The sequence below is a fragment of the Pseudochaenichthys georgianus genome, chromosome 10 (genome assembly GCF_902827115.2).
Source record: "Pseudochaenichthys georgianus chromosome 10, fPseGeo1.2, whole genome shotgun sequence".
Lineage (NCBI taxonomy): Eukaryota > Metazoa > Chordata > Actinopteri > Perciformes > Channichthyidae > Pseudochaenichthys > Pseudochaenichthys georgianus.
This window is the reverse complement of record NC_047512.1, coordinates 15,050,286-15,056,285: the sequence shown is the minus strand read 5'-3', so window position 1 is coordinate 15,056,285 and position 6,000 is coordinate 15,050,286.

Sequence of the window (6,000 nt, the reverse complement as noted above, 5' to 3'; positions counted from 1 at the left end):
GAGCTAAGAGGGAACGAGTTATGAACACGTTATCCTTCTTCTTTAATGGAACACAGGTCTGCTTTAGATTTATGGCTGTGTGCATTCATAGATAAAGATGATGTGAAATACAATTCCTAACACCAAAGGTCAAGTTGCTACGTAACAGAGAGGTCAGGCGTTCGCTGTTAGGAGACGTCCATTCATCAAGTGCTGCCAACATGCCAGAAGTACAAAGGACAGCATATTCTTGCCTGATTCCATTTCCATTTTTGTTTGTCTTCCTTGGCTCTTTTCTTCTTTTCGACTCTTCACAGTCGTATTTAACTTCTTTAAAAAATGGCCACAGCACAAAGGAACGACCGTATTTCTTTTTTCCTGAATGGCAAGCAGACTTTGTTGGCAGAGAAGCATCACAAACTCTTTATCTTTTCAGATCTATTTTTCAATGCCGTCCATAAATATTGTTTCCTACTATTTGTCAAGTTAAAAAAACACATACTAAAGAAAATAGGAATGCGCTTTCACTCCACTGTCAGGTGCTCTCTGTTTGCATTTTATTGAGGTACATATAAAAGCCTGTTTAATGGCTCTCAAAGCTCATGTCGAGAAGTGACCTTCATCTACCCCACCCGGGGCAGGTGGGGACCAGGGTGGCTCTCATAAAACAGCAACAAATTACACTCTGGATACTTCAAGTTCCCAGTCCACCATAAAACATAATGTGCCATTAATGAAGTTGCCCTTTTCCTCTTTCTGTTCCTAAAAATAACAGCTGGGGAAATAGTCACCAGAACGGCTTAAACTTTATAGTCTGTGCGAGCATGAATTATTTACTGTAATCGCACATATCGGTAAAATAAAAAGGGAACTTTGATCGTGGAATTTTTTTCTTCACACAAAGAGCAAAGAGAATTCATAATATAGCAAGGTGACAAGACATCAAAGAGAAGTTTTACAGATAGATAAGACACAAAAGAACAGTGACTTCAAAACACTGAGTTTCCCCACTTTGTTCTTTAAGTAACCCTCCATTTTTTTCTCCCAACTCACGCTAAACTAAAAGCCAGTCGTAAAAAAAAAAGTTATTTTCCTCCATTTATTTACAGTGAAGTTTCCGATGACTTCCAGCCTTAAGAACACCATTAGTCTGTGAGTATGAAAAAATAAATCAATCGCTGTAGGAACAAGAGACATTTGATCTGCTTAATGTCCCACCATAATCAACATAATGTATTAAACCATTGCACTAATGATACCAATAACTAATCTGTTTCATACATTAATTAGATATTCCCAACAGTCAACCGTCAGCCGCAGTCCTCTTGTCTTACCGCAGCGGTGTTATTAAGAATAATTCTGGGTCCCTCAAAGGTCAGCACTGCTAAGACTGTTCAACTCAATGTGAAACATTTACAAAGATTCTCTTCACAGCGTTAGCCAATCCACTAATAACAAATCTATCATTGGAATTAATAGATTTTTGTGTAACATTTGCAAAAACTGAAGTGCACAGCTGTGTCATCAATTGCCTGAGCTTCACATGATACATCTAATATTCTTGAGGGCTGAGAGCCAAGGACAGCCAGCTTGGGAAGCTTGTGATCTCCTGCAGGGCTAGTTTAGGTCTTTTCACAGGATTTCTTGGCAAAGACAAAAATATATAATTCGTCCATCTTTTCAAGAAGATTGAAATGTTTTGCAAAGCTATGAAACACTATCGAAATGTAATCATAACATGTTCTCTCTAGGGGTACGTTGCGGCGTAGGTGTGAAATTAGTTTTTTTGAAATTAGTTTTGTCCGGGAGCTTTTGTCAAGTAATGCGTACAAATATGCATGTGTTATAATCAAGAGGAAAACATTAACAGTAGGGGAAGAAATAGGAACATATTTATATTGCAGAAGGTTTAAAAAGCTCAGGTTTTATGCATGCTTTTTATTTGAAAAAGCGAACCTGTTTTCAAAAGTGCACTTCTCTTGCTTCTTAAAACATCCCACAACTTGTCTCAAGGCGGAAGAAATAAGGGAATTTAGTGAAAGGTTCAGTGAGCTGTTTTCCGGCAGACGTTGATCTTCAGCTTTTTGACTTTGCAGCACAGACTCAGGCTTTGTGAGCCTCCTGTGTGTTTTCAGAGTCTGTCTTCTCCCCTTGAAAACATTTCCTTATCGCTCATCTGTCAATTCACAATTCTCTGTCTCACTTTATGTCAGCAGGACCAAGCTGCGGCATGCTCGGCCCCTAGCTCTTAAAAAAAAAAAAATACAGCGTCCATAAGAAACAAATCATCCATTTCAAAAATACATGCCACTGTTCAGACAGATTCAACTTCTGATAAACGCAACAATATTACAGGACAAGAGAGCAGTAACCACTTTGGATACAACACCTCCTCCATTAAGCTTGTTTTGACTCTGTGTAACCCTCGGTTACAATGGAGAAAGGGCGAATGATCATCAAATCTTTTGCCGACTGAAGAAGAAAACACTCCTTAAGAATAGTGCACTCAGGGACCCAGTGCAGAGGAGCGTATGAAAAGCTGGCGTGACACTACCAATTCCCCTCTCTGCAGCAGATAGCAATACACATCAACGAGCGCGGCAAAGTTAAAAGTGAGGTGTCGAACTTAAGAAAGTTTCTGGGCATTGAAGAGACATTCAACACTATCTGCGCTCGGAGGGGAATGTCAGAAGCAGGGCTGGTATCACCTGCCACCTGGAAACCCTCAGTAGATTTTCATTACTGATTAGACGGCGGAGAGTGCAGACGGATTCAAAAGACTTCCCTTATTTTTTGTTCTACAATATCTATGGAGAATCTTTGTTTGACAGGCTTATGGGGGTGCGAAGCGTGTTTTGTACATGAGTCGGATCCTGCCCCTGCTGCCAATCAGAATGACAAATGTACGGTTAAAAAACTAAAGCGGGATTTAGATTTGGAGCCTTGCTCTGAGATGTGAATGAATGTGTTTTTTCTAAAAGCACATTCTGCAGGTGCAACATCATAGGAGAAAAATCTGCCCTCTATGCCTGCAAATCCGCTAAGATGGAATTCACTTGATAGGGATCCTATGATTAATAAAACTTCTGGTGAAAGAGCTCCCTGGATGTAGAAAAAGTTTCCTTTTTATCTAGGCGGTTATAGTAAATGATCATCTGCGGGCCACTTTGTTTCCAAAGCCTGATGAGCCAGACTGGACTGATTTCAGAGACAACTGTTGGAGAGTCACGCAACTCCACAGCATGCCGTCTCAGGGGATCATTTGCCTGGTCATTTCAGGAGAAGAGCAGCAGTGGACACCATTTGAAAGCTCATGGTTAAACATGTAATAATTTCTACTTGCTTATCTTGGATTTAAAATTAAACTACTGAGAATGAATCTGACCAAATAAAAGTGGAAGAAGATGAGAAGTTGATTGTATGATTACTGTTGTGTAAATCGCTTTCCTCTCTAGACGTGCAGCCCTCTGAAGTCAAGGGTTAGTGATTCTTCTCAGTTCATGACTGAGTTCAGAGCCTGTTCAACATTAGAGGAGATACACCACAGCTGGTGTTCACATTCAGGGATAAGCACACCTCCTGTCTTTAATAATTTCTTGACAAAAAGACAATTACTCATCATGTTTTGCTCAAAGTGTTTGTGATAACTGTTCACTGCTGCCTTTCAGGGCAACAGAAGTTATCTGTGGCATTTTGATGATTTCTAGGAACTCTATTCATGTAGAAATTAAAGAAGATTGTGTGTACGCTATGTGTGTGGTTGCTTCGAGGCAATACGACAGAATGAGTGCCATAAACTGTCAGAAAATGATTCCCTATTCACCACGGGGCTTTGGCGAGCCCACTACATTTCTCAGCTGAATTTGCAGTGCTGCTGATAATGTCAGGATTAAAAGGCAGATAAGTTAATCCACCAAGCCTCTGATTCTTGACATTTCATGATACGAAGCACAGGCCGCCTAAAGGGGAGAATCACATTCGTGTAAAGCTTCAGATGAGCAAATAACACAGCTCAGAATATCTCGTATCTTCAAAGAAATGCAGACTTTGAAACGTCCTAATGAAGATGTCAGGCTCTCTTCTCTCACTGCAGATCTCTCCGGAGAAGCTAATTAGCAACCGCGGCCTGAAATCACATTGACATTCTGCATTCACTCAAGCTGCTGACTGTGACTCTTATCTTGATGGAGGTTTGATTTGTTTTCCATTTTAATAAAAGGTGCGCTGTATCTGATGGAAGCTCTGAAAATGGAAGCGGATGCAGGAGCGTTGAGTTCACTTTAGCACAACAATAAACACAACATGAGCAACCTGCCGCTGTTCATTCAATCATCAAAACAATACAACCAAACATCCGCACACCTCATTAGCATTTTAGAAATCAGGAGCCTAATAGAGAAGCGGATGAATAACAGGAACACATTAATTGTGAATACAGTAAATAATGTAGGACCAATGTATTCACATCCGAGAGCCACCTGTTGACACAGTCTGACTAATACTGACAAAGGAAATGCAAAGATACCTTTTCCATCCTTTGTGTTACCCTTATCTGTGGAATGTCTGCCTGTTATTATTAAAAACTCAGGAATGAGGGAAAAGTCGTCACCAGTGAGCGAACGCAGACGCCGCATTCCGGCATCAAACACTTCCTGTAAACAGCCAAGTGTTTCCTGTGTGGAGGCACATGTTGCTGTATTGCTGCCCTGCGACTGCGTCATGTTGCCACGTCCGGCTCAACATCCCTGGATGCAAAAGCCAATCCTTCCACAGCTTACACTCGCGTCACGGCACAAAGTCCACTCATTCACTCAAAGGAAACACCATCTGTTACAATTTCATTGAAGGCTTTGCTTCAGGCTAAGACAATTAAAGCTAATCGAGTGCAAATGTTTGAGCCTGAAGAACTGCCAACTTCACAATATCTTACACATTGTTATCCATATGCACAAGACATTTTAATGAGTGAATGAAATCCAGTCCTATATTATCCCATGCAGCACCTGGGTCCAGCACATTCTGGATAATTCAGTTTTGATAACCCACATTAACGGTTCATTTAGAATAACTCTGCAGGCAGTTATCCCACATCGCTTTTAGATTATCCTTAATGTTGAATTAAATTGAATTCTGAATTACTCCCAACAACTCCTAACTACTAAGTGTGCTGGTAATGGCGCTATAATCCCCACTGTCTCTCATTATGTTCAATTGGAAAGAATTGGTCATGCTTTCTGTCAGTGATCAGTGAGCACCTTTGAGAAAAAGCTGTGAACAGATTCTTTAAAAAGGCACTTGGGCGAATTATCTCGGAGCTAAAAAAAGGACAGGCTTGGATAAGCATCTTTAGCCCCCGGGGGCTGCATCCCTGAGGTGAGAGGATTGCTTCACATGAAGTGAAGGCTTCAAGTGCTGCATGTAAAAATGGAAGCTGCTCTTGTTGTTGGATCTGGAGTGGGTGGCACAGACATGTTGCCCTCTGGGACCTGGAGCCTTTGGGAGACAATGGGCGGGCTGTGTGAAGCGGGAGCTGCAGAGTCCAGGGTCACAGGGCCCCTCTTCTCAGGTCTACACCACTAAAGTGACTGTTTAGTGACAACACATAGAAAAGGGTTTGTGTGGAAGACTATGGTGGGGGGGTGTTTGGAGGTTGTGACCAAAGGCGGTCCATCCATCATGTGTCACTTCAGCCCTTTGGGAACTAAAGTGAACTGAAGCCATACCAACAATAATTCATAAAAAAACACCTATGTTAAAGATTATTTTATTGTTGGATCAGATCTGCAAACTAATTGAACGTACATTTTGTAATTGCGTGGAGTTCAGTGTTTCTTTTTTTTTATTGTGTATGCATAGTTTAAAACATACAAAATGTACGGTCCTTCCTGAACGATTCTCTTCTCAAGTAGAGAAACTTCTCGCATTGAAATCGCTCTGCGGCTAAACGCGATAAGAACACTTGATGTACTTCTAGTGCCAGCGTAGAGTTCTCAGCATTCACTGCAAGAAATGCAACCTTTT